The following is a 27,513-nucleotide window of genomic DNA, read 5'->3' on the forward strand; positions in this document are numbered from 1 at the left end:
CACACACTGCCCGTGTGACATGGGAAGGAGCGAGGAATGCAGACAGAGACGTAGTGTGGACGCGTTACTCGCATGTTCCCCGTTCACGCCCATAGCTCCCTATTTTGTCGGTAAGTATGCAATAGCGCACAGTTTCAATGTCCATCGCGTTGCAAAGGTAAGCGACCTAGTGCGGCGGTGCTGCGATTAATTGCGCGAGTAGAGCAGGGTGTGGACGCGCTATTTCTGGTATAGTAACGACGAAACTACCTAGTTTGAAAGTTTTTATATCACATCACAACATCGCAATTCAAATCTTAGCATTTGTAGAGTAACTATTGAGCTAGACTTACAAATATTTCGCACGGAAGAAGTCACAGTTGGCACCTAATAGAAATCATATATCGCCAAGAAATGTCGTGAAATAATCGTGAGCCATTCGTGGTCTGTGTCGTGAGCCATAAACGTACCCTTTCAAACGTCAACTTCATTTTATCTGTCAATCTTGCAAAATGGCGCCGCCATTCGATTCTGCCATTGGTGGATTAAAAATGTCATTTGTTTTTTTTTTTTCGCCAAGCATAGCATTCGCAAGCAGGCCCGTGACACCTTTAGTTCTTTCTTAGCCACAAAGCGCTAGTATCGCAACAAGCTGCAGCCATATTCTTTTTTCTAGTCGATGGCTATATACATAGACTCTGTGGCATACTATTCTCTCGTTAGAGAGTAGTATGTACCTTGCTCTGTGGTATATATACTGGGAAGCCATATTGTTTATTGTTGTTGTCTCCAAAGGTTAATAAAGGGGTTTGGGTAAAATTGGTGCCTTTTTTTAGGATTGCGGCCACCGATAAAACTGGTATTTTATGATAGAGCAGCAAAAAACAAACAAAAAATGTTATATAATACATATGGCTAAATCACATCGGGGCAGAGATATTCCATCTTCAATATGTTAAATTCCATTGATTACACGTAATGTCTTTTTGTAATTGTTCGCATTGAAAGTAGTAAAAAATGTTTTTTTTTAACTAACAAGCAATGCCCACACCAAGATGTATCATCATCATCATCATTATCAACCGATAAATGCCCACTGCTGGACATTGGTCTCTTGTTAGGACTTCCACGCGCCACGGTTACGCGCCACCCGAATCCAGAGGCTCCCTATGACTTGTTTGATGTTGTCTGTTCACTTAGTGGCGGGGTTGGGGGGGGGGGGGGGGAGAGGGTCTTCCGACGCCGGAGGTCGCATCTTGGGAAGTTGGGACCCCCACTTCAGCTTCACAACATGTTTAGCAAACTCTTTCTCCAGCCTTGATATACATAGCGCGATTGTTCGTCCTAGGTATACATACTTATCTACAATTTGCAGAGCTCTTAACAATTACTGGACGAGACAAGAGCATTGGACATGATTTTCGTCCTCCTCACGTTTATTTTTAGACCCAACTGTTGAGAAAAATTCTGCTGAGGTCATTAATGTCATTTTGTCAATGTCAAGTCTGTTCCAAAAGCGGAAAAGAGCTTCGGGAAGATTACTTCTCCCTGGTGCAATTGGATAAGCCTCGTAGTCTGGTATACGAACTGATATAATGGTGGCCTATTCGTGCAAGCACTTCAGCACTTGGATATACTCGTATTAGTAGCCGATCGGACATCTCTGTGGCAACCTCAATACAGCCTTAGTTTCCACTGAATCGAAGGCTTTCTCATAGTCCGCAAACGGTAAGCAAAGTGGTCGATTATGATCTTCAGTCTTCTGTATAACCTTTTCTTACATAGGAAAATCCTCATGGATAATACTGCGCTCGGAGATGTAAGAGTGGTTATTTCGGACGCTTATCGACTAAAAGCCCACGGTTTTCCATCTCGTCCGTTGTTGCTGGGCATAGGGACACGAATGTATTCAACTGCAACCTTGCTAACGGCACCCGCCAAAGCAGGCCTCGCTCTGGGACTAAAAGGGATCCCTAACGCACAGTTTAAGGCTCGCCGGGAACAAAGGCTTGCCTTCCAACTCAAGGACATACTCTTCCACGAGTACCACTCTCCGTGCCTATTACCTAGAGATCTTATTCAAGGGTACAAGCAACGGTCATGCGCAGCTTGCCTGCGCCCGATTCTCCTGCGATGCATGGGATGAGAGTTTTTGGCTTCCACTCTCAACCTCTCTACTGCCTCCTTCTGCGTCATTACTTCCTCGCTGTAGGAGACCATCGGTTTTCAAGCCCTCTCATTGTCCGGGCACTCAGACAGCGTATACTGTGCCGTGTCTGAAGCACTACCACGATGGTGACAATCCTCTCTGGGCTCTCTTCACACCACCTTGCCCAGGTATTTCCCAAAGCACCCGAACCTCGTAAGAACCTGTACAAGGTGAAACGTGAGTGGTCCGTGCTTCCTCTTCATCCACTCCTCGAGGGTAGAACGGATAGCCTCAATAATCTTGTGACCGGCTGTGGGTGACTCGAGCCACCTCTGCCAATGGAAAAGGAACTCGATCTGCGCTAATAGCTGCCACCCATCTACTTCCGTTGCACGAGTGTTTCACCAGTCAACGGGCATCCACCCTACTCTGGTACACACAAGCCAGTGTCATAGCGTCCAGTTCCCATGGTGGGGTCCCAGCCAAAACACAGGATGCCTCTAGGTTATGGTTCGATATCCTCTTTCGGTATTCTGTATTACCTGCCGTAACGGTGTGGGTGTGATCTATGGTACTGAAGCCTATTCGGAATACGGCTTGTTCGGGAGGCTGGAAACCTACGAGCGAGACGATTCGTGATGACTTTCGAGAACAACTTATAGACATGGCTCAGCAGGGATATGGGTCTTTAATTCTTTAACAAGGTAGTGTCTCCCTTTTTAAAGAACAGAACCACTACGCTTCTGTGCCATGCCTCTGGCGTTATGCCCTCGTGGATGGCAGGACTATACAAGCGCTGGAAGACATATGTAATGGTTTTCCATCTGTTTTCAGGAGTTCTGCTGTGATTCCATCATCACCTGGTGCCTTGTTGTTCTTGAGTTGCTTGAGAGCCATACTAATCTCATATAGGCTGACGTCCGGGACATCTTTGGTGTAGCGTCGAGTCAATTTGGCTCTGGAATCTCTAGCCAAATCTTCAACAAGCTTTTGTGTTTAGGACTGTCCATAGAACTTCTCCCAAAATACAAATGGAGGCGCATCGCGTTTATGGCTCAGCCAATCACAGCGCAGGGTTCGTCTACCTACGGTCAGCGCACGGTGGGCAAATGCTCGAAGTTTTAAGTCCCGAATTCAGTCCCATCATTCCTTGAGAAGAATTTACTTTGTTTAGGTATATAACCTGGAGATCATAGGGACTACATACTCTCATCATCATCATCATCATCATTATCAACCAATAGAGGTCACTGCTTCATATAAGTTTCTTGTAGGGACTTCCACACGTTACGGGCTTGCGCCAACCGAATCCAGTGGCTCCCTGTGGCTCGTTTGTCCATCAAGTGGGGGTTTTTTTAGCTCAAAATAAGGTCATTTTATCTTTATACATCCTATGCATTGTCATATCTACATATTTAAAGATATTATTCAGTTAGAAAGTGCATTTGAAATCGGGTTTCATGCTTCAAGTTTAATTTTTCAAATTCAAATATCTCAGCCCCGATGTCACTTAGAGCACAATTATTTACTATCATTACAATGTTTAAAGTAGCACTATAAAATAACACTAAAACCATCAGTGGCCGCAACAAAAAAAAAGGCACCACTGCTCCATACAAAGTTACCCAAACCCCTTATGGGAATTGTGGTGATCCCAATTAATTCCTCTAAATATAGGACTCAGTGCTTTGCCGAAGGCTCAATTGTTGAACAGACACGTATGCCAGAAGCACTTCGATAGACATCAGTTCGACAGTATGGGGTGGTATGGGAACCCGACGTACGCATGGTTATCTCTACTTGTTTACTGAAAAGGAAAATACTTCACGGAATTCCTGAGCTCATTAGGTAAGTTGATTTCATGTTAAAGATGTATTAAGCACTAGGTATTCCCTAACATAGTTTTTACTTTGTGCTTTCATACCATATTTCATGTGAATAAATTGTGTAAAATTCTTTTTTCAGCTGAACATGATTTCAGTGATCACAATTTTATTATGCTTTACAACCAACTTCAGATCAACAGAATTCAACATTCAGAAGATTCAACAGTAGCCACTCAAAGTACAATAATAATAATTAGTGGTGAGTTAGTACAAAATTATCTGTCCTCTGTCTAGTAACTATTTTATTTATTCTTTGCTAACATTGCCTTAATTATGGCTAAAGTCTTATATGCAATACAAATATTGATGTGATGGTCTCCACGAAACCACTACTTTAACACTGTACTGATGTCCATACAGTAGATTTTATCCATACTTCCATACTAATATTATAAATGCGAAAGTGTGTCTGTCTGTCTGTCTGCTACCTTTTCAGAGCCCAACAGTTTAACCTATATTGACGAAATTTGGTACAGAGTTAGCCTATATTCTGGGGATCAACATAGGCTACGTTTTATCCCAGAAAATCAAAGAGTTCCCACGGGATTCCATAAAACCCATCATCCTCTTAGCCGATTTGTATGAGATTTGGTACTGAGGTAGCTTGCATCTAGTAATTGACATAGGCAACTTTTTATCCCTAAAAATCAAACACTTCCCACTGGATCTTTAAAAATCCTCCTAGTCCTCTAGTTTTAGTTTAGTTTATAGCTGTATTTTTTAATCAATCGGTTATATTATTATTAGACCAATTTTAATATGTAGGTACCAACTATCAGTCGTCTCATTAAGAATCCATGTAGTTTTTCATACATAATTTCTTGTTTATATAATTTAATTTTTCATTAATAAAATAATATTATTCCTTTACAGCCAATTTGACAACCAAGTGCAGGTATTTTATTAAAAGAATAAAAGAAATGTTTATCAAAGAAAACAAGAAGCAAAGGCTATTTTCAGAAGGATCCTCAAAGATGACTTTTGGTAAATATATAAAACTGAATTTGATAAGTTGTTTTATTTTACACCTAAATATATGCAAAAAAAATAAAATTATAAAGGTACCCCGTTTCAACGTTGTCATGGGACATCACTATGCTATCGATATCGACATCGACACAAGGTCGGATTGTGTCCCAACACTTTTTGCGACACTAGCGCTATGCGGCTACAACGGAACTAACCGTTAACTTTTGCACTGTCCTATCTGTCTTTAGACTGTATATAGTGATCTGTGTTCGCAAGACTCGTGCGCACGACGTCATTTTGCTCGCGAATTAATTAATTATTGCAAATAAAAACAAGTTTCCCAGAACTTATGGTAAAGTGATTGTGTACGGTGTAATCTGAAGGAGTGCAGTGAAAGTTGGTGCTAAAAACTTTGAATTTGGAACGCTGGAACTCTGGGGTTTTCAATTTGGCCGTGTTGTGTGCTACGTAATAATAAAACTCCATTTGAGGTAGGACGTTCTATTTAAGTAATTTATTCTTATAATTTTCCTTATATAGGAAACATTTGCAGCTTCTCAGTGTTTAATCCTTATAAACTTGTTTTAAATAACTAGTACTTTATGTAGGTTTTTACCGCGAAATCTATAGCGTGGTAAATATTTTTTTTACTCAAGTATTTTAGGGTGGCCAATGATGTTATACGTTAACAATTGTAAATTAAAAATTTATAACACCCCCGACAAGTGAAGGTTACAGTAACTAGAAAAGAGCTGATAACTTTCAAACGGCTGAACCGATTTTATTAGATTAAAGCTAAGAACACTCGATCAAGCCACCTTTCAAACAAAAAAAACTAAATTAAGATTGGTTCATTAGTTTAGGAGCTACGATGCCACAGACAGATACACAGATACACACGTCAAACTTAAAACACCCCTCTTTTTGGGTCGGGGGTTTAAAAGATTCTTTAGTTATTTAGGGACCTTTTAGGGACTTAGATTTATAGAGCGCTATCTCTTTTAATCTCGTGCATTTTATATTATCTTCTGTCTTACTTATCACTGAGCACCAATTTAATACACCTTTAAAATATGAAGGTAACATGTCTATGGTAAACATCATTGAAGGTGGCCATATACTTTGAGCATTTATATGTTAACCCCTAACCCAAAAAGAGTGGGTGTTATAAGTTTGACGTGTCTATCTGTGTATCTGTCTGTGGCATTGTAGCCCCTTAAGTTATGAACTGATTTTAATTTGGTTTTTCTTTTGTTTGAAAGGTGGCTCGATCGAGAGTGTTCTTAGCTATAAGCCAAGAATTTGGTTCAGCCGTTTGAAAGTTATCAGCGCTTTTCTAGTTACTGTAACCTTCACTTGTCGGGGGTGTTATAAATTTTTAATTTACACTTGTTCAAGTATATTGTTCAGTCATGGGCCTCATAGCCAGATTGAAATACTTCTTTTGCCTGGACTATAACTGCCAGAGAAGTTGACCACAGTCATTGTGATGATGTAAAAACTGCATCAATCATTTTATTTTAGGGTTCCCTACCTCAAAAAAAAAAAACGGAACCCTTATAGGATCACTTTGTTGTCTGTCTGTCTGTTATATCTGTCAAGAAAACCTATAGGGCACTTCTCGTTGACTGAAAATCATGAAATTTGCCAAAAATGAAATTAGGAAAACCTTAAATGCACGGTTTTCAGATTTTTCCTTTACTTATGCTATAAGACAATGCTATCTACCAAATTTCATGGTTCTAGGTCAACGGGAGGTATCCTATAAGTTTTATTCCCGAGTTTTGACAGACACGACAGACAGACAGACAACAAAGTATTCCTTCCTATAAGGAATCCGAGTATCTTTAAAACAAGAGTGAATAGGCACCTTCTAGGTAAACGTGTCCCATCTTAGACCACATCATCACTTTCCATCAGGTGTGATTGTGGTCAAGCGCTTACCTATAGTGAATAAAAAAAAAATATAAGGGTTCCTTTTCTCTCTGAAGATATGAACCCCTAAAATTTCAAGATTCTAGGTCAACGAGAAGTACCCTAGAAGTTTTGATTTCTGGGTCTTGACAGAGACAACAGACAAACAGACTGCAAAGTGATCTTATAAGGGTTCCTTTTGAGGTACGGAGCCCTAAAACAAAATCTTGTTACATATTGTTTCGCCCGTTCCTCCTCGCCACTCCAGTCTGCGGGTGTGCGTTAAGCCTAAGCATCTTATAAATGTTCCTTTTGAGGTACAGAACCCTAAAATGATAATCTTGATTCTTGTTACATATTGTTTTGCCTGTTCCTCCTCGCCACTCCAGTCTGCAGGTGTGCGTTAAGCCTAAGCATCTTATAAGTGTTTCTTTTGAGGTACAGAACCCTAAAATCATAATCTTGATTCTTGTTACATATTGTTTCGCCCGTTCCTCCTCGCCACTCCAGTCTGCGGGTGTGCGTTAAGCCTAAGCATCGACAAACAAATAAACAAGATAAAGTTAAACAGCACTAAAACTCGACTACTACCGGCGAACTGCCGATAGATATAGTAAAATTGTTTTCCTGTCGCTTGGTGTATCTTAACATTGCCAGACATTGCTATCAACATTGCCTCTTATCATAATATTTATATTTATGACCTCAGATTTTTTTTCCTCTTACATTTGATATCCCACCCGATACAAGCAAAAAAATTTTTTGTGGAGATTCCCACTTTTTTAGATGCAACATACATACGTCAGGTCAATTTCTTTTGTGTAAATAAAAAATTTATAACACCCCCGACAAGTGAAGGTTACAAGTAACTAGAAAAGAGCTGATAACTTTCAAACGGCTGAACCATTTTTCTTGGATTATAGTTAAGAACACTCTCGATCAAGCTACCTTTAAAAAAAACTAAATTAAAATCGGTTCATTAGTTTATGAGCTACGATGCCACAGACAGATACACACGTCAAACTTATAACACCCCTCTCTTTGGGTTGTGGGTTAAAAATGTAGCCTAGGTATGTCACCCAGGACCATAATAACGAAGTGATTGACACCTCATTTAGCATCGGCTCAGTAGTTTAGGCGCTATGAAGGAACACATATAAATACAAACCTACATACATACATAGACTGCTAAAATCATAACCCTTCCTTTTGGCTTTGCCGTAGTCGGTTAAAAACTTGATACATATTATGTACTAGCTGATGCCCGCAGCTTCGCCCGCGTGCATTTAGGTTTTTAAAATTCCCGTGGGAAAGGAGCCTATCCGTAATAGCCCGTTCCCGGGATGCAATGTGTTTCTGTACCACGTAAAAGTCATTTAAACGGATGATCCTTTAAAAATCCCGTGGGATCACCAGGATTTAGGAATGCAGCATCAGGGTTAAACAGTTGGGTCCTCGAGGTCAACGACAAAGTCTTTACTTGGTATCACCACCTTACCTATGTACCTTCAAAATCAATTAATAACCGATAGTTTCTAAATCCCATCAGCTTTAGTGGTCAGTTCCCCTACAGCATCAGGATTGAAGAGTTGGAACCCAATTTTTTTATGGAACAATGTCGCAAAGTTCCTTTATCGATTAAAAAACGCAAAACGGTCCATAAATCTCGGAGATATCAGTGTTCATAGGTAGAAATACACAACTCCCTTTTTGAAAGTCGGTTAAAAAAGTAGCCTATGTTACGCCCTGGTCAATCCTCTACTTGTCTGTGAAAGTCCCGTCAAAATCGGTTCAGCCGTTCCGAAGATTAGCCTTTTCAAACAGACAGACAAAAATTTAAAAAACGTGTGATTCAGTTATGGTATCGTTTAAATAACCATATGAGCTCAATATGAGGTAGTTATTTCGAAATTACAGACAGACACTCCAATTTTATTTATTAGTAAGTATATAGATGGCTCCTGTTAGAAAATACGCTGACGCACGCATAGTTGCATGAAAATAAGGCGATGACGCATGGTATCCATCTTAACAGAGCTCTCTCCGTCACTTACTCCATACAATCGTAGTTCCCATTTCATTTGAATATTAAGCAACCAAAGTCCATGAAATTTTGCAGACATAGTCTAGAAACTAATATCTGTGTCTGTGGTGTTTTAGATTTTTCTAAAAATATGTAGTTTTAAAATTACAGGGGCTCAAAGATTTGTATTTTTCTTTAAAAAAAGGCCCAACTTTGTGCTCGTTTTTCTAGACAACGAAGCAATTTAATGAAATTTGGAAAAACCACAGACCTAGAAAATTTAATGAATATTATGTAGTAAAAAAATTATCGTTATATATTTTATATTGTTATAATTATGTGGGAACTACGAAAACCAGAAATTACACCCAGAAATCTTGAAAATTTCGTGCTGTCTCGATTTGTGCAAGCGGGGTGGTGAAGTGCGGGGGACGACACGTGAAACTGACAGAAACTGACAGTCTAAACACACGGGCCACATTTAGACTGCACCCAACTCCAAACTTGTCGATAGGTCTAACTAAATACACTGGTACATTTCAACTTGCGTTAGACGTATGCGTTACCTACTCAGACGTTGCCTGTAGATAAAAATATGTCTCATGTTTGCTGGCAATAGCGCATGCATCAAACCCTGCAAGTTGCAACTCTCTTGCAACCTATTCCTCACGCAATACGCACAGCTTTAATATTATAATTTTTGACAATGTATACTATATGTAATGCCATATAACAGGTCACTCTCTGATTTATTGCTAACAATTTACTTCCAAATGCAAAGAAGTGTGTTGAATTCACACTGCCCAATACCAGGACCTTAAATGACATAAATTCTGTCGGATCTTTTGCCTATATATGGATAGGTAGTTATATTAAGTTGTACTAACTTGTATTTACTTTGGTAAATGACAAGTCCGGCGCCTGCGCAAGACAGTGGCGCCACCAATCTACAAATCACTTGCCTTGCGGGTGCGAGCGAAGTAGGACATCGCATTTTGTGTTCCTATCAAATCCCAAGGATCCACATGGAACGTTTCCTAAAGGATTAAACAAGTCAAAGGAGTCTCTGCCTACATTTCGAGTGTGTGTGTGCTTACCAATCAAGTGCGCCGTGCGTGACTAGAAGGGACGAAGCATATGCTAAAGAAGATATCAGGTTAGTGCAATACTTTCCTATCTATTTGGGCAAGAGATTTCGTCATATTTCCTAACAATCATACAGTCCACTAAGTAATAATTATAACAACCAGTGCAACATTCAAATTGTGTGCAAAAACCACACAATTTTTTGGTCCATTCGAACCGAGTTTCGCCATAATTTATGGCATATTCCATCAGATTTATACAATTCTGGTGCCATCTATAGGTTTCTTACAATTTGGATACCTTTAGAACGATGTGGTGCCTTTAATCTAAAAACTATCGCTGTCTAAAAATAGCTTACGTACAATAACCTGTGAATAGGTAACAGTGACCACGCGGCAGTTATTGCGTAAAATATTTAAATGTGCTAGTTATTTAGAAAATATCTAATTGTAATAACGTTTATTACATATTTCTTGACGTTCAAGTATATATATTTTAGATATTTTACATCCCTTTTCGTATAATTCATAGAAAATAATATTTTGTTCATTTCATTTTATTGAAGGTTGTAGGTAGATTGAAAATCATGCCTCCAAAGGAAGATCCTAATTCAAACGTACCTATAGCGTTGACTGTTTTAATAAAACGAAAAGAACGATGTTTTGAACAAATACAAACCATTTTTGATTTGTCCAAAAAGGTTAGCGATGATGAAACTAGGGATTTATTTTTACTGCGGGTTAAAGAAATTGACACTTTAAGGTCAACATTTGAAAAAATAATTTATAATATTTTTGAAAAGGAACTTGAAATTGACCAGACATCATCATTCCATAGCCAGGATTTAAAAAACTTTGAAGATTTATATTATAGAACGAAGTTAGTTGCAGCCAAATATGAACCTAATTACCCTAGTAATAAGGAACAAACTCCTTCAACTGACCAAAGGCCACGTCTTCCCAAGTTGGAGTTATTTACTTTTGACGGTCAAATCGAAAACTTTACGACTTTTTATGAGACATTCTGTTCTTTGGTGCATAATCAAACTAGTGTTACGAAAATAGATAAATTTCACTACCTAATATCATGTACGACAGGTCCTGCATTAAATATCGTCAAAAGCGTTCCGATTTCTGCGGACAATTACGATGTAGTGTGGCAAAGCTTACTGGATAAATACCAGGATAAAAGAATGTTAGTCGGCAGATATTTAGACAAAATGTTAAATTTTACGCCTTTAACGAAAGAGACATCTGTACACTTAAACACTTTTATCGAAAATTTTGAACACTCGTACAAGGCTATTCAAGCTCTAAAAATTGATAATTTAGAAAGCTATATACTGTGCCATATCGCACTAAGGGCCCTAGACCCACAAAGTCGAAAGTCGTTTGAACAACATACCGATCAAAGTACCATTCCTGGTTTCACAGATTTGATGTCATTTATCCATAACCATATCAAAGTGTTAGATCATTCTGCGTCATATTCATGTTCTAATAATACTACAAATCAAAAACAGAATAAAAAACAATTTAATAACAAAGACAAAAAATCTAAAGCTGAGCAAAGTTCGATTAAAAATTTCTCTTATACTAGTTCTAATTCAAAGCGCGTTATCTGTGTTCACTGTGGGCAAAATCACATGATCTACCGCTGCAGCCAATTTCGTCAATTGACCAGCGCTGAACGAGTCAGCCGTGCTGCCAATTTAAAGTTATGTAAATCTTGCCTAAAAAATCACGGAGAGAGTGAGTGCAAGAGTACGTTCTTGTGTGCCGTGTGTACTAAGCCTCATCATTTTTTACTGCACATTGATAACGGAATTGAACCTGGTACTCCGTCAGTTTCGAACGCGAGCGCCGCGACTGCCGTGCCGCCGCGGTCCGCCTCGATCTGTGACACAGCGCAAGTGAATCATCACGCGACTTCTATGCGTAGCCATACTGCAGTTGTGCTCGGCACCGCAATTGTACGCGTAAAGGATAAATATGATTCTTACCAACCCTGTCGAGTGCTAATTGACTCAGGCGCTCAATCGAACTTTATTTCATTAGCGTGTTTGCAGCGTTTAGGTTTGTCTCAGCGAAAATGTTCTTTTAATATTTTCGGTCTTGCAGGTGAAAGTGTAAAAAATCACGGCATGACGTCATTTAATGTAAGGCCGCGTCACAATGACACGCCAAGTTTTGATATTGACGCTGTAGTATTAACTAAACTGACTTCAGATTTGCCTACTGTTAAAATCCCGCAAAATATAGTCAAAAAATACAATAATTTATTCTTAGCTGATCCCCAGTTTTACAAATCATCACCAATCGATATAATTTTAGCTGGTGACATTTTTCCTCACGTTTATGATGGAACAAAGGTCATTTTTGATCGCAATATTCCCGCCGCTCTCAACAGCGTGTTTGGATACGTTATCTCGGGAAGTTTGACGATTCAACGCTCTAGTAATAATGTTGTAACGTTTACAACATCACTTGTGTCGTACACTAGTGAAGACGATCGTCTCAATGACACTCTCAAGACGTTCTGGGAGGTGGAGTCTGCGCCGTGCGAGACCCCAATGAGTCCGTCCGAGGCGATCGCTGAAAAAATATATATAGAGAAACATTATCGTGACGAAACTGGCCGTTATGTTTCTCCGATTTTAATCAACCCTGACCACGAACCACTAGGAGATTCGTATAACATAGCCTTAAAACGTCTCTGTCAAATAGAACGTAGATTAGAGCGTTCGCCCGAGTTGCGAACCGCATACGTAGATTTCATGCGAGAATATGAATCATTAGGGCATATGGAATTATATAAGGGTACGGAACCCTCCAAATATATTATTCCTCATCACTGCGTCTTGCGTCCTTCTAGCAGTTCTACTCCCCTGAGGGTCGTCTACAACGGGTCCAGCCCTACGACTAGTGGTGTAAGCCTAAATGACATTCTCTTGACAGGTCGTAAATTACATACTGACATATCAAAGATAGTTTTAAATTTTAGGCTATATGACATTTGTTTTACAGCTGACGTATCTAAAATGTATCGCGCGGTTCTTATTGACCCTTCGGAGCGAAATTATCAGCATATTCTTTGGCGTGAAGCTCCGTCGGAGCCAGTCCGTATATTTGAACTAAAAACAAATACCTACGGTCTCCGTAGTGCGCCGTACGTTGCCGTGCGCACACTGCATCAACTCGCGCTAGACAACCCACAAAGTCGCGCGTCTGCTATACTTACGCAGGGATTTTATGTAGATGATTTGTTATGGTCGTGCCAAACAATTACCGAAGCCTGTATTTTACAAGACGAACTTATGTCACTCCTTAAAAGTGGGGGTTTTGATTTAAAAAAATGGGCCAGTAACTGTCCGGAATTTCTTCTGAGACTCAATGCAGAAAATATTTCAAAGATTAATTTTGAAGACGATACATTATCGAATTCATTAAAAGTTTTAGGATTGACTTGGTTACCCTCTGCTGACTGCTTCTCATTTAATTATAATTTAACTGACTTTAAATCTACGAAGCGCTCGGTACTGACATTGCTCGCGAGTATATTTGACCCGATCGGATTTATCTCACCTTGCACTTTTCTTGCAAAATGCGTCATGCAAGACTTGTGGAAATTAGGCCTCGGTTGGGACGATTCACTACCTGCTGAGATCTATGAAAAATGGAATAAATTTATTTGTGAGTTGTCAACCCTAGCGAACTTAAGAATCGAGCGGCACTTATTAATACCTAACTTTTCGGACGTGCAAGTGATAGGCTTTTGTGATGCGTCATCACGCGGCTATGCAGTTTGCGTCTATTTACGCAGTATAGATGAGGGCGGAAGGGTAAAGGTTCGGTTACTGACAAGCAAATCTAAAGTTGCCCCTTTAAAACCCATTTTATCAATTCCTAGACTTGAATTAATGGCGGCCGTGCTGCTAGCAAAGGTTTTACGATTAGTAATCAAAAACCTAACTGATTTTAATATTTCCATAGTCGCCTTTAGCGACTCCAGTGTCGTTTTGTCATGGTTACAAACGCCGCCATATCAATTAAAGACTTTTGTATCAAATAGGGTCAGTGAGATTATCGATGTAATTCCACCAAATCGTTGGTATCACGTAAACAGCGAGAATAATGCTGCTGATTTATGTTCGCGTGGTACATTACCCAGTCAATTTCTCGCCGTCGAGAAAACTTGGTTCCACGGGCCGGAGTGGTTATTACAGGACCCTAGTGACTGGCCTTCCAGTACTTTTTTCGTAAAAAATGTAAACAATATTCCCGAGTTAAAATCAAATGTAGATACATTCGCATTAACTTCAAGTGAAGGTACCATTTTAACAAACGACCTTGAAGAAACTTTCAACAAATTTTCTTCTTTTAATAGATTGCAACGCGTTTTGGCTTGGTGTCATCGATTCATAAATAATTCAAGAAATCGTTTGGATAAAATTTCGGGTCCATTGAATTCCTGTGAATTAAAACAAAGCCGTGACACTATCGTGCGTGTAATTCAGTCGAACCATTTTGGTTCTGAGATTGAAATTTTAAATAAAAAGGGATACGTAGCTTCACTACGTAAACTTTCCCCCTTTGTTGACTCCCATGGTTTCCTCAGGGTGGGGGGTAGAATCTCACAATCTGATCTACCCTATGATTCGAAGCACCCCTTGTTGCTTCCTAAAAAATGTCACACTGTTCTTTTATTAATTGAGTATTTTCACAAGGTGTATTTACACTCGGGTCCTCGTACATTACAAGGAATATTATGCAAATTCTTTTGGATTATAAATGCTCGTAGCATTATCCGCTCTGTGCTTTCAAAATGCGCTAATTGTTTCAAATTTAATCCAAATATCGTTCAACCCGCGATGGGTACGTTACCCGCTTCTAGGTTAAAACCCGGGAAAGTATTTGATAACGTCGGTTGCGATATTGGTGGTCCTTTCTTTGTTAAAGAAAGTCAACGCCGCAATGCTAAGAGTTGTAAGGCCTATTTGTGCCTCTTTGTTTGTTTTGCCACCAAAGCCGTGCATTTGGAGGTATTAACAGATTTATCATGCGACTGCTTCCTTGCTGCAGTAGATCGTCTCGTCAGTCGCAGAGGGCTCTGCAGGTGTCTTTTTTCTGACTGTGGCCGAAATCTAATTGCAGCAGCCAAGCATTTAAAGGAAGTTGGCAATTTCTTTCGTGATAAGGCCAATTGCAATACCATCTTGGACGGTCTTGCTTCCCGTAGCATTGATTGGCGAACAAATGCACCCAGTTCCCCTGCCATGGGCGGACTTTGGGAGGCTGGTATAAAGTCAGCTAAACATCATTTGTACCGAACAATTGGCACTCGCATCCTCACCTTCGAGGAGCTGAACACCATATTTTGTAAAATAGAAGCTATGATGAATTCACGTCCGTTGTGCTCATTATCCAATAATCCGAACGAGTTTGACGTGCTTACTGCAGGACATTTTTTAATTGGACAAAGTCTATTAGCGGTCCCGGAATACGATGTTGAGGACGTTCCTCTGAGCAGACTGTCTCGGTGGCAAGTAATCCAAAAGATTACTCAATCTTTTTGGAAGCGGTGGTCAGATGACTACGTTCATACACTCCAACAAAGAGAGAAATGGTTCACATCGAAACCTAACGTTAACGTTGGAGACCTGGTTCTTCTCAAATCAGATCTTGCTAAACCATTACAATGGCCCTTAGGCAGAATAGTGGAAGTTCATCCAGGTGTCGATAACATTGTTCGCGTGGTCACTGTTCGCACAAAAAATGGGCTTTATAAAAGGCCTGTAAATAAAATTTGTCCTTTACCTTATGCTAATTAATTAGTGAATCCGTGATTCGCTCATAGTTTTTAGATTAGTTTTATATTTCTTAATTAGTTAGTAGGTAGGTCCACTATATTTACATGTACAGCTACAGTACATGTCTCACATAACAATTCATAGTTTCAAAACCTATAGAGAATTTTCTCTACTTCTCATACCTTACACTCATAAGGGAAATCATCATACTGATTTCGGTGGGGGGTATGTCGGATCTTTTGCCTATATATGGATAGGTAGTTATATTAAGTTGTACTAACTTGTATTTACTTTGGTAAATGACAAGTCCGGCGCCTGCGCAAGACAGTGGCGCCACCAATCTACAAATCACTTGCCTTGCGGGTGCGAGCGAAGTAGGACATCGCATTTTGTGTTCCTATCAAATCCCAAGGATCCACATGGAACGTTTCCTAAAGGATTAAACAAGTCAAAGGAGTCTCTGCCTACATTTCGAGTGTGTGTGTGCTTACCAATCAAGTGCGCCGTGCGTGACTAGAAGGGACGAAGCATATGCTAAAGAAGATATCAGGTTAGTGCAATACTTTCCTATCTATTTGGGCAAGAGATTTCGTCATATTTCCTAACAATCATACAGTCCACTAAGTAATAATTATAACAACCAGTGCAACATTCAAATTGTGTGCAAAAACCACACAAATTCATTGATAAATAATCATATGTTGAAAATAAAGGAGAACCCCGTGTTTCTCGGTATAATGTTAGATGCAAAGCTTCTATGGAACACCCACATATCAACACTTGATGGTAAACTCAGCTCTGCTGCTTACACTGTTAGAAAAATTCGACAGGTACTGACGTGGAAACTGCAAAAATTGTATATTTTGCTTATTTTCACTGTATTATGTCTTACGGACTCTTGCTATGAGATAAAGCGGTAGATATTGAGAAAAAAATGTATTACAGAAAAGGACAGGACGTGCAATTTATAATTTAAAAAAAACCGCGCGCTGCCATACAATAAAAATATAAGGAAATAAGTACCTTATCTATTATCTTATAGTAGCTTCTAAATATATTTACAACTAGCTAATGCCCGCAGCTTCGCTCGCGTGGATTTAGGTTTTTAAAAATCCCGATCCTTTCATTTCCCAGAACAAAAGTTGCCTCTCCGTAATAGCCCGTCCCCGGGATGCAACTTGTTTCTGTATCACGTAAGAATATTTAAACGGATGATCCTTTTCAAATCCCGAGGGATCACCAGGATTTAGGAATGCAATTTCTTACAGCATCAGGGTTGAGGTCAACGAAAAAGTGTTTACTTGGTATAGATACCTTCAATATCAATTAATAATCGACACTTTTTAAATCCCATTAGCTTTAGTAGTCAGGTCCCCTGCAACATCAGGGTTGAGGAGTTGGAATCCAAATTTTTTATTGAACAATGTCGCAAACTTTCTTTATCGATTAAAAAAACTACCCAAAATTACGCAGTTAGGTTACCTGCCAAATTTCATGGTTTTGAGTCAACGGGAAGTACCCTAGAGGTTTTCTTGACACACACGACAGACAGAGAGATAGACAACAAAGAGACAACAAAACAGAACTCTTATAGGATAAGAGTTCTGTTTTTCGTTTTGAGGTACGAAACCCTAGAAAACGTAGGAACGGCATTCCGAACCAGTGGTAAATTTTTCTGACCATTCAAAAACACTTTGAAGTTTACCTAAAAGTTTACAGGAATAAAAATTTATCATTGTATTCCATTCCATTTCATTCTATTCCATTCTGTTCAAAGATAAATAGATAATAAAAATATTTGTCACCGAAACAATAATTTACGATACATCGACCAATATCAATTTTACTGATGACAATCTGACTATTACCAAAGTGAACGACTACTATAATATCTATTATATACGACTAACATAATATGTATTATAAATTGTGTGCCGTTTGCATTCTCACTAGGTTCTCATTATGTTTGTTTTATTTGGTTAAACTTTCTGGCATTTATATTGTTATGAAGTTTAATTGGCAAATAGTCTGTTTATTGGCTGAAACTCAATAATTCAGCCAATCACAACAAAGAAAATATTGTAATAATGATTGATGCAGCTTTCTGTAATTGAAAACAAAATATTTGACATTAACTTGAATGTGACAGTGTTTTCCGAATAGGGTTGCCAGAGGCCCCGTATTTTACTGGTTACCCCGTATTTCAGGATACAGAAACCTGTAATTATGAAAATAAAATACGGGACAAATAAAACTAAATATTTTTAGGGTTCCGTAACTCAAAAGCAAAAAAGAACTCTTATAGGATCACTTCGTTGTCTGTCAGTCTGTCAGTCTTTCCGTCTGTCCGTCTGTCCATTTGTCCTTCTATCCGTCTGTCATGTGTTCATGAACAAATATTAGTATTTTCAATTTTCAAAGTAAGATAACTACATATATCAAGTGGGTTATCATATGAAAGGGCTTTACCTGTTCATTCTAAAACAGATTTTTATTTATTTTTATGCATATTTTTTAATGCATAACAGTTTTTGATTTCTCGAGTAAAATGTCGGAAAAAATACCCGAATACGGAACCCTCGGTGCGTGGGTCTGACTCGCACTTGGCCGGTTTTTTACAAATTCAGCAGGAGCTGGCTGGCGAAATCAAACACTGACGTTATGTCCAGTAGAAAGAATATTTTCCTTTTGCGGCAATCCGTAGCCGAAACCCACTCGATATTGATCATGGTCGTAGCCAAGGCGGCGGGGCTTGGTTTGAAGATGTAAGCCTTTTTTTATACAAGTTAGCCCGTGACTTTAATCTTTTCTAGTGGTAAGTGATGATGCAGTCTAATTTCTTGGCCGTTAGGGCCAAGCTACTAACCATATAACTAGCCATGACCGAAGCCTCCCACCAGACCAGAAATTTCGAAATGGCGACTGCGCCTGGGAAGCCGTCAAAAACCTAAGCCTAAAATAATACTTACACTATTTCTTGCATTTGCTTACCAATTTTTTTTTGGAAATATATCAAACATTTCGCGCCCACTTCACTCGCGCTTTGAATTTCTATTACTTGGTGTAAACCCCGCAATTTCGTTTGCATGAATTTAGATTTTTAAAAATTCCGTGGGGGATTTTCCGGGCTAAAAAGCCGCCTAAAAAAAATGTCTGGGATGCAAGTTACCTCTGAATAGTAAGTACCAAAATTTTGGTAAAGAAGATGGGCCGTGAAAGGGTAACAAATAGATAGGCAAATAGATATACTGTCGTATTCGTAATATTAGTATGGATAGGAAGCTTTAAAAATAAAATCTTGCTATGGCTACACTCGTTTCCCTTTCACTTTAATTTTTTCTGTATTGAACCAAAAACACTTACGCTCACTGCGCTCGCGCTTTTTTATTGTTGTATTTTATCTCACTGTCAAATTGAAAGGCGAAATTCCACAAACCAGGTAATTAGCCCATAAAGTTGAGCGAATGTTTTTTTCCTCATGACAGGATTCAGTTCCGGCCCTAATAAAACCTCTCCCGCAATCGATTCCTGGCTACGGCCATAGTATTGACACTGTGAAGGTGGAATTACAAATTAAATGTAATTTTAAGTTGAAATGAGAAGATTGTATGCATGAAATGTATAACATTTTGCTTTACAACACTAAGAGTTTTTAAAAGCTATTTAAATAAATAAATCTTTTATTTAAAACCACATTGCAAACACAGTTCACCAATCAAGATACGGCAACATACAGAGAAAAAATACAAAACTTATAAATAAACTGAAATATCTAAATAGGCTTTCCATGCATTTCAGAGAGAACCACCGCCTATATATATATTCTTCAAATACTTCAAAATTTCAAATTTCTTCAAATCTAAACCCCGTATTTTTGATGGTGGTAGCCTGTAAATCAAAAAGAGCCAGGTGGCAACCCTACTTCGACCTAGACAGAATGAAAAATTGTTTTCATTACTCGGTATGCCTACTGCCATAGTGTGACAGAAAGTGTGACGGTAGTTGTGACCTCTGATTGGCCGACTCTCTTTCACTATTTGCTAAAATTGATGATTGCAACAACAATTTTTTCTTTTTTGTAATCGAAAACAGAACACGGACGTCAAACAGGTTGACTAATTGCAATCATTTCTGACCGGCTAACATTGTTCCGCTAGTGGCTCAAACTCACTGTCGCAGCAAGAACATGGTAAATTCAGCCAATCACAGCAATTTGAAATTTGGTTATCACAAATGTACCGATCTAGGAACCGAGAATGCACGAACCAGGGCAGATAGAGATAAGAACAATAATATCATACGTAGGAAATCGACGGGGGATCGTTGGCAAGGATAGCCTTAATAAAATTCAGCCTGCCTTTCCACCAGAGATGTGCGATGTAAGTTGTAACTATTGCTGAGATCCATAGAGCGCACTTTGACTTTGCTCAGACTTAAGAGGGGTCTCTCCGTCACTCGCTCCATACAAACGTACTTCGTATCTCGTTGGAATACTTACCAATCATACTCAATGGAAATTTGTAGAAACGTTCCGGGATCTATGCCTGTGGTTTCCCAGATTTCCGTTAAAATATTCGGTTTCATAGTTACGCGGTCTTAAAAATTCACATACAAATCTTTGAGCCCCTGTAATTTTAAAACTACACCGTTTTAGAAAAATCTAAAACACCACAGGCACAGATATTAGTTTCTAGAATATGTCTGCAAAATTTCATGGACTTTGTTTGCTTAGTATTCAAATGAAATCGGGCTACGATTGTATGGAGTAAGTGACGGAGAGAGCCCTGTTAAGACACTGTCAAAACGAGACAGCGTTATATCGCTGGCATAAATCTGTCTCGTTTTAACTTTTAACTGAAACTAGAGGATGTCCGCGACTTCGTCCGCGTGGATTTAGGTTTTTAAAGATCCCGTGGGAACTGTTGGATTTTCCGGGATAAAATGCCTATGTCAATTACAGGGACGCAAGCTACCTCGGTACCAAATTTCATACTAATCGGTTAAGCGGATGGATTTTTAGGAATCCCGTGGGAACTATTTGATTTTCCGGGATAAAAAGGAGCCTATGTCCGTCCCCGGGATATAAGCTAACCCTCTACCCGACAGAATCGGTTAAACTGTTGAGCCGTGAAAAGGTAGCAGACAGACAGACAGACACACTTTCACATTTATAACATTAGTAGTATGGATTTAAGTCTTAGCAAAGTCAAAGTGCGGTCTATAGATTTCAACCTAAGAGGTGAGCGAGATTAAGGGTGCACTTCTTACGCGCTTCTCCTTACAAACGTAAAGTGTGCTATAAGTCCTAACTACCTGCCAAATGGGAAGTGCCCTATAGGTTTTCTCGACAGACACGACAGATGGACAACAAAGTGATCCTATAATGGTTCTGTTTTTCGTTTTGAGGTACGGAATCCAAAAAATAGAGCCCTATTAATGTCACTCTGCTGTCTGTCTGTCTGTCCGTCTATCACAGGTCAACGGAAATTAAATAAAATACGAAAAATACTCAATATTCTTTTCCATAGTTTAATAGTTCCTAATTGAGTGTAATTTGATTAATCATAATCTATACTTTCTTTTTTTAAATTAATAAAATTGGAGTGTCTGTCTGTAATTTCGAAATAATTACCTCATATTAAGCTCATATGGTTATTTGAACGATACCAACACTGAATCACACGTTTTTAAAATTTCTGTCTGTCTGTTTGAAAAGGCTAATCTTCGGAACGGCTGAACCGATTTTGACGGGATTTTCACTGACAAGTAGAGGATTGACCAGGGTGTAACATAGGCTACTTTTTTAACCGACTTTCAAAAAGGGAGTTGTGTTTTTCGTCCTATGTACACCGAAATCTCCGAGATTTCTGGACCGATTTGCGTCATTTTTTTTTTGATCGATAGAGGAACTTTGTGACATTGTTTCATAAAAAAATTGGATTCAACCTCCTCAATCCTGATGCTGCAATCAAAAGTTCCCACGGGATTTCAGATCCTAAATCCACGCGGGCGAAGCTGCGGGCATCCGCTAGTTTATTCTAAAATAACTCAGTAATACTTATTGGTAATTTCTGGCTATTCAATGTATTATATGGGCATTGGCCTTTCTATTACCTTATATGGAATTCTGTGGTAGGTATTGTATATTAAACTGCCCCATTATGAAGATAACAAGTACATGAGTTATGCATGATTGATTCAGGAAAAGACGTCACTCTAGCTCTTAGCTAGATTAAAAACAGTAATAAGGACCTACAATGCGTTTCAACTAAGAAGAGCACCGCAATACTTAAAATATATGTCACTATCACTATTAATGCAGAAACTTGACCGGTCAAGTGCGAGTCAGACTCGCGCTCCAAGGGTTTCGTACTCGGGTATTTTTTTCGACATTTTGCACGATAAGTAAAAAACTATTTTGCATAAAAATAAGTAAAAATCTGTTTTAGAATGCACAGGTCAATTCCTTTCATATGATATCCCACTTGGTATACCTTACTTTGAAAATTGAAAATACTAATTATATTTTCATGAACACATGTTAATTTTTTTTGTGGTGTAACCACATATTCACGGTTTTCGGAGTTTTTCCTTTACTTGTGCTTTAAGACCTACCTACGTGCCAAATTTCATGTTTCCAGGTCAACGGGAAGTACCCTATACGTTTTCTTGACAGACACGACAGACAGACAGACAACAAAGTGATCCTATAAGGATTCCTTTTTTCCTTTTGAGGTACGGAACCCTAAAAATTGCTGCGGATGTGTAAACCATTTGATTGGACTTCGTCTGTGGTGGCGTTTGCTGGCGCGCGTGTTGTGACTCTTTGGAGTGTTTTTTTTTTTGTTAAAACTGACTGGAAAGCGCTCTAAGGGGGTGCCGTGCGTATGTCGGCGAGCGCCGGCACAGACGGGGTCCATACTTGTATAGTTTAGCTAACTTGTTACAAATAACTACAAACTTGACATTGGCTAATCATTGTAAAAGCCAGACGAGAGAGAAAAAAAAACATTTGATATACGATTCTTAAATGGAGATAATGTCAGTAAAGGAAAGGCCGACTACTGTTGAGGGGCTGGCTTCTGGGTGGTTTACCCTAGTGATTATTTACCAAGATTTATATTATAGATGATTATTAAGAGGGGTCTCTCCGTCACTCTCTCCATATAAACGTAGGTCGTCTCATTGGAAAACTAACCAATCATACTCAATGGAATTTTGTAGAAACGTTTCGGGAACTAATATCTATGCCTGTGGTGTTCCAGATTTCCGTTAAAATATTCGGTTTCAAAGTTACGCGGTCTTAAAAATTCACATACAAATCTTTGAGCCCCTGTAATTTTAAAGCTACATATTTTTAGAAAAATCTAAAACACCACAGGCACAGATATTAGTTTCTAGAATATGTTTGCAAAATTTCATGGGGCTTTGGTTGCTTAATATTCAAATGAAATTGGGACTATGTATGGAGTAAGTGACGGAGAGAGCCTTGATTTATATTACAGAAGTGAAGTGAATAGTGTATTTATAACCATGTCAAGTTATAGCTTTGTTTACGGTTTATCAGACATGCGCTGACGCATCATATCTAAATATAGGAGTGCAAAACCGCTAAACGTGTTATCAAGTGGGAACGGAAAGATAAGGCGCAGCGCACACAGGCGGAGTAGAGTCGAGAGATTGGCGCAAGGCAACATGTAATGTAAAAAGCGTGAAGTTTGTGGCAAACAACATAGCAAGCATCAGCAAACACCACAAAGTACTTTTAGGGTTTCGTACCCCAAAAGGAAAAAGGTAACTGTTACAGGATCACTTCGTTGCCTGTCTGTCTGTCCGTCTGTCGCGTCTGTAAAAGAACCTATAGGGTACTTCCCGTTGATCTAGATTCAGGTATATTACGCGATAGGTTGAAATGGCTATTGGGGAGGGAACGCTCAGCACAGCCCCCAAGCTAACTCGATGCAGGCGAGGGCGGGTGACGTGTGGTAGTGCCCGTCCCCCCGCCTCATACTCCGATTGCCATTTCAACCTGTCGCAGACTATAGGTTGGTCTTATAGCACAAGTAGAGAAAAAATCCGAAAACCGTTAATTTATGGTTACAACACAAAAAAAAATTGAAATGTGTTCATGAACAAATAACTAGAATTTTCAATTTTCAAAGTAATAACTATACCAAGTGGGGTATCATATAAAAGGGCTTTACCTGTACATTCTAAAACAGATTTCATTTTTATTTTCATCCATAATAGGTTTTGACTAATCGTGCAAAATGTCGAAAAAATACCCGAGTACGGAACCCTCGATGCGCGAGTCTGACTCGCACTTGGTCGGTTTTTTTTGCTACTCTGTTGTCGTAAACTGTGAGGGAAGGTAGCTAATTAACTTACTACACGGTACATAATAATAAATAGTCTGTGGTTAGTAAATAGGTACTTAATTAATTGAATTACCTTAGCAAATCCATTAGGTGTCAATATCCCCTATATTTTTAACCCCCGACCCAAAAAGAGGGGTGTTATAAGTTTGACGTGTGTATCTGTGTATCTGTCTGTGGCATCGTAGCGCCTAAACGAGTGAACCGATTTTAATTTAGTTTTTTTTGTTTGAAAGGTAGCTTGATCGAGAGTGTTCTTAGCTATAATCCAAGAAAATCGGTTCTCGAGAGTGTTCTTAGCTATAATCCAAGAAAATCGGTTCAGCCGTTTGAAAGTTATCAGCTCTTTTCTAGTTACTGTAACTTTCACTTGTCGGGGCCCGGGGATGTTATAAATTTTTAATTTACACTTATATATTATTAAGCTGTGACCAAAACAAACGAACGTTTTTTGGGTTTTTCTTTCACGCTTCATTGCGATGTTATAGCTCGGAAAAAAAACCGGCCAAGTGCGAGTCAGACTCGCGCACCGAAGGTTCCGTACCTACTCGAGTATTTTTTCCGACATTTTGCACGATAAATCGAAAACTATTATGCTTAAAAATAAATAAAAATCTATTTTAGAATGTACAAGTAAAACCGGTTTTTATGGTACACCATATACCTTTTATAAACTACTCAAAACAAAATAGGGCCCACCACGAGTTAATCTCGAATTTTGTTTATAAATATGCGGTATGTCAATCATAAGCAAAGTTATGCATTCTAACATCAAGTAGGCTTGTTTATGAATCCTTAACGATGTTTTAAGCAATAACTTACACGTTATCGTTAAGTGGACAGCCAAAAAAATGCAAGTGCTTGAAATTTACCCCTATGCATAGATTCAGTCGCTTGTGTTCCTAGTGTCATTTACAAGTTTGCTGTTGAATATCACTGTGTTTATTTGATTTCGTACTAGTCCCGATTACAATGCCTGGTTCTCGTCGTCATATGGATATGGAAACTGCAACCAGAGCGGTAGTTTTGCTTCAGGAGGGAATGTCTCAGAGGTCTGTAGCAATACGACTCGGTGTGTCACGACGCGCTATCAGAAATGTATGGGAACGTTTTCAAGAGACAGGCAGTGTATCAAGAAGACGTGGATCAGGAAGAGTTCGAGCCACAACTGCCCAGAAAGACCGTTATATCCGTCTAACTGCACGTCGGGATCGCACGGTAACTGCCCGGACGTTACAAAATCGGTTACTGACGTCAACTGGAACCCAAGTTAGTGACCAAACTATCCGGAATCGACTCCACGAAGACGGACAATTTTCCCGAATGCGTTTGGTCCGCCTTAAACTAACAAGGGCTCATCGTGCAGCACGGTTAAGATTTGCTCGTGAGTATGCGGCCTGGACCATGACTAACTGGAGGTCTGTACTCTTTACTGACGAGAGTAAAGTTAAATTTCACAGTGATGATAGACGTGTACGCGTGTAGAGAAGAGAAGGCGAACGATTTTCCGATCCTTGCATCCACGCAACAGATCGTTGGGGGGGTCCAAGTGTGATGGTATGGGGCGGAATATGCTTGACTGGCAAAACAGAGCTGGTAATTCTGAATGAGGGTACAGTAACCGCTGCCAGTTATGTCGAACGTGTGATCCGACCCCATGTCATCCCCTTTTCACAAAGAGTGGGTGAAAGTTTTGTTTAAATGCAAGACAACGCACGCGCACATACGGCTCGTATCACACAAAGAGCACTCTCGGACGCCAGTATAACGGTTTTGCCCTGGCCTGCGATGAGTCCCGACCTCAATCCAATTGAACATTTATGGGATCAATCGAAGAGAAGCCTCAAAGAGAGATTTAGTGACATCAACAGTGAAGAAGAGCTCATAAGAGCTTTAAAAGTCTGTTGGGAGCAGATACCCCAGCAAAATGTGGTTCACTTGATTGAAAGTGTGCCAAACAGGCTCCAATAGTGTATACGGAGTAGAGGAGGCCCTACTCGCTATTAAACTTACAGCAGTTTTAGCAGTTAGTGGAAAACGTGACAAAAACCAGAACTAAGTTAAACTTTTACATTTCTTGTTTATGTGTTATTTTTGTTTGTGTGTTATTTAAGTAAACAAAATAAACTGTTTTTGCAATTAATTATGTTTACACAATTCAAGAACCTCTACGTCAACATACCTTATTAAAAACAAGATCATAATTTTATGCATTTACTAGTTACAGTCAAAAAATGTGGTGGGCCCTATTTTGTTTTGAGTAGTTTATATCATACACTAGCTGATGCCCGCGACTTCGTTCGCGTGGATGTAGTTTTTTAAAAATCCCGTGGGAACTCTTCGATTTTCCGGGATAAAAAGTAGCCTATGTGCTAATCCAGAGTATAATCTATCTCCATTCTAAATTTCAGCCCAATCCATCCAGTAGTTTTTGCGTGAAGGAGTAACAAACATACACACACACACACAAACCTACAAACTTTCGCCTTTATAATATTAGTGTGAAGTGTGATAGCTACCTGCTAGATACCTCCTTGTTGATTAATTAATTATTATTTAACCCTATTTCTGCCTTATCTATTTACCTACGAATCATAAGGTAATTAACATTAATCGGTTAATTAATATATTTGTTTTATTAGGTCGAGTGATAAAAATACTGCACTTCTCGTGGTCTTCTCCTGTTTTCGTAATTACTAATCTAAGGACGCGTTTAAACTTTGTCGTGATGACAGAAAGTCGTGCAGTTTAAGAGGGCTCTCTCCGTCACTCGTTTCATACAATCGTAGTTCCAATTTCATTTGAATATTAAGCAACCAAAGTCCATGAAATTTTGCAGACATATTCTAGAAACTAATATCTATGTCTGTGGTTTTCCAGATTTCTGTTAAAATATCCGGTTTCAAAGTTATGCGGTCTTAAAAATTTCATACAAATCTTTAAGCCCCTGTAATTTTAAAACTACATATTTTTAGAAAAATCTAAAACACCACAGACACAGATATTAGTTTCTAGAATATGTCTGCAAAATTTCATGGACTTTGGTTGCTTAATATTCAAATCAAATTGGAACTACGATTGTATGAAACGAGTGACGGAGAGAGCCCTGTGGCTTGTGTGTTTGGATGGAGGTATAATTTTTTTTTTCTTTATTTATTTATTTATTTGGGCTTTGATACATTTAAAAGTACATGTCAGCCCTATTATAATCTAATTAAATACAACAATACAACAAAATTCTTAATCTAACAAAATAAGTCTTTCTCACTATCCATAATTTGATTTAGAAAGCAGCCATGTGCAGATGTCATTATCCCCAAACC

At 38.9% G+C, this 27,513-nt stretch overlaps 1 protein-coding gene and 1 long non-coding RNA gene across 2 annotated transcripts in view; both read left to right on the plus strand.

Moving 5' to 3' along the window:
- Positions 1-3,802: 3,802 nt before the first annotated feature.
- LOC123879443 lies at positions 3,803-5,003 on the plus strand. The gene is made up of 3 exons (XR_006798998.1): positions 3,803-3,976; positions 4,094-4,213; positions 4,888-5,003. It is a non-coding gene; the product is annotated as an uncharacterized LOC123879443 (long non-coding RNA).
- Positions 5,004-5,256: 253 nt separating this feature from the next.
- LOC123879399 overlaps positions 5,257-27,513 on the plus strand; it is a 36,872-nt gene continuing 14,615 nt past the window's right edge. Inside the window, exon 1 of the mRNA XM_045927074.1 lies at positions 5,257-5,474. The gene's annotated coding sequence lies outside the window, so the exon portion shown is untranslated. The remainder of the gene's footprint in view (positions 5,475-27,513) is intronic.

The sequence above is a fragment of the Maniola jurtina genome, chromosome 28 (genome assembly GCF_905333055.1).
Source record: "Maniola jurtina chromosome 28, ilManJurt1.1, whole genome shotgun sequence".
Lineage (NCBI taxonomy): Eukaryota > Metazoa > Arthropoda > Insecta > Lepidoptera > Nymphalidae > Maniola > Maniola jurtina.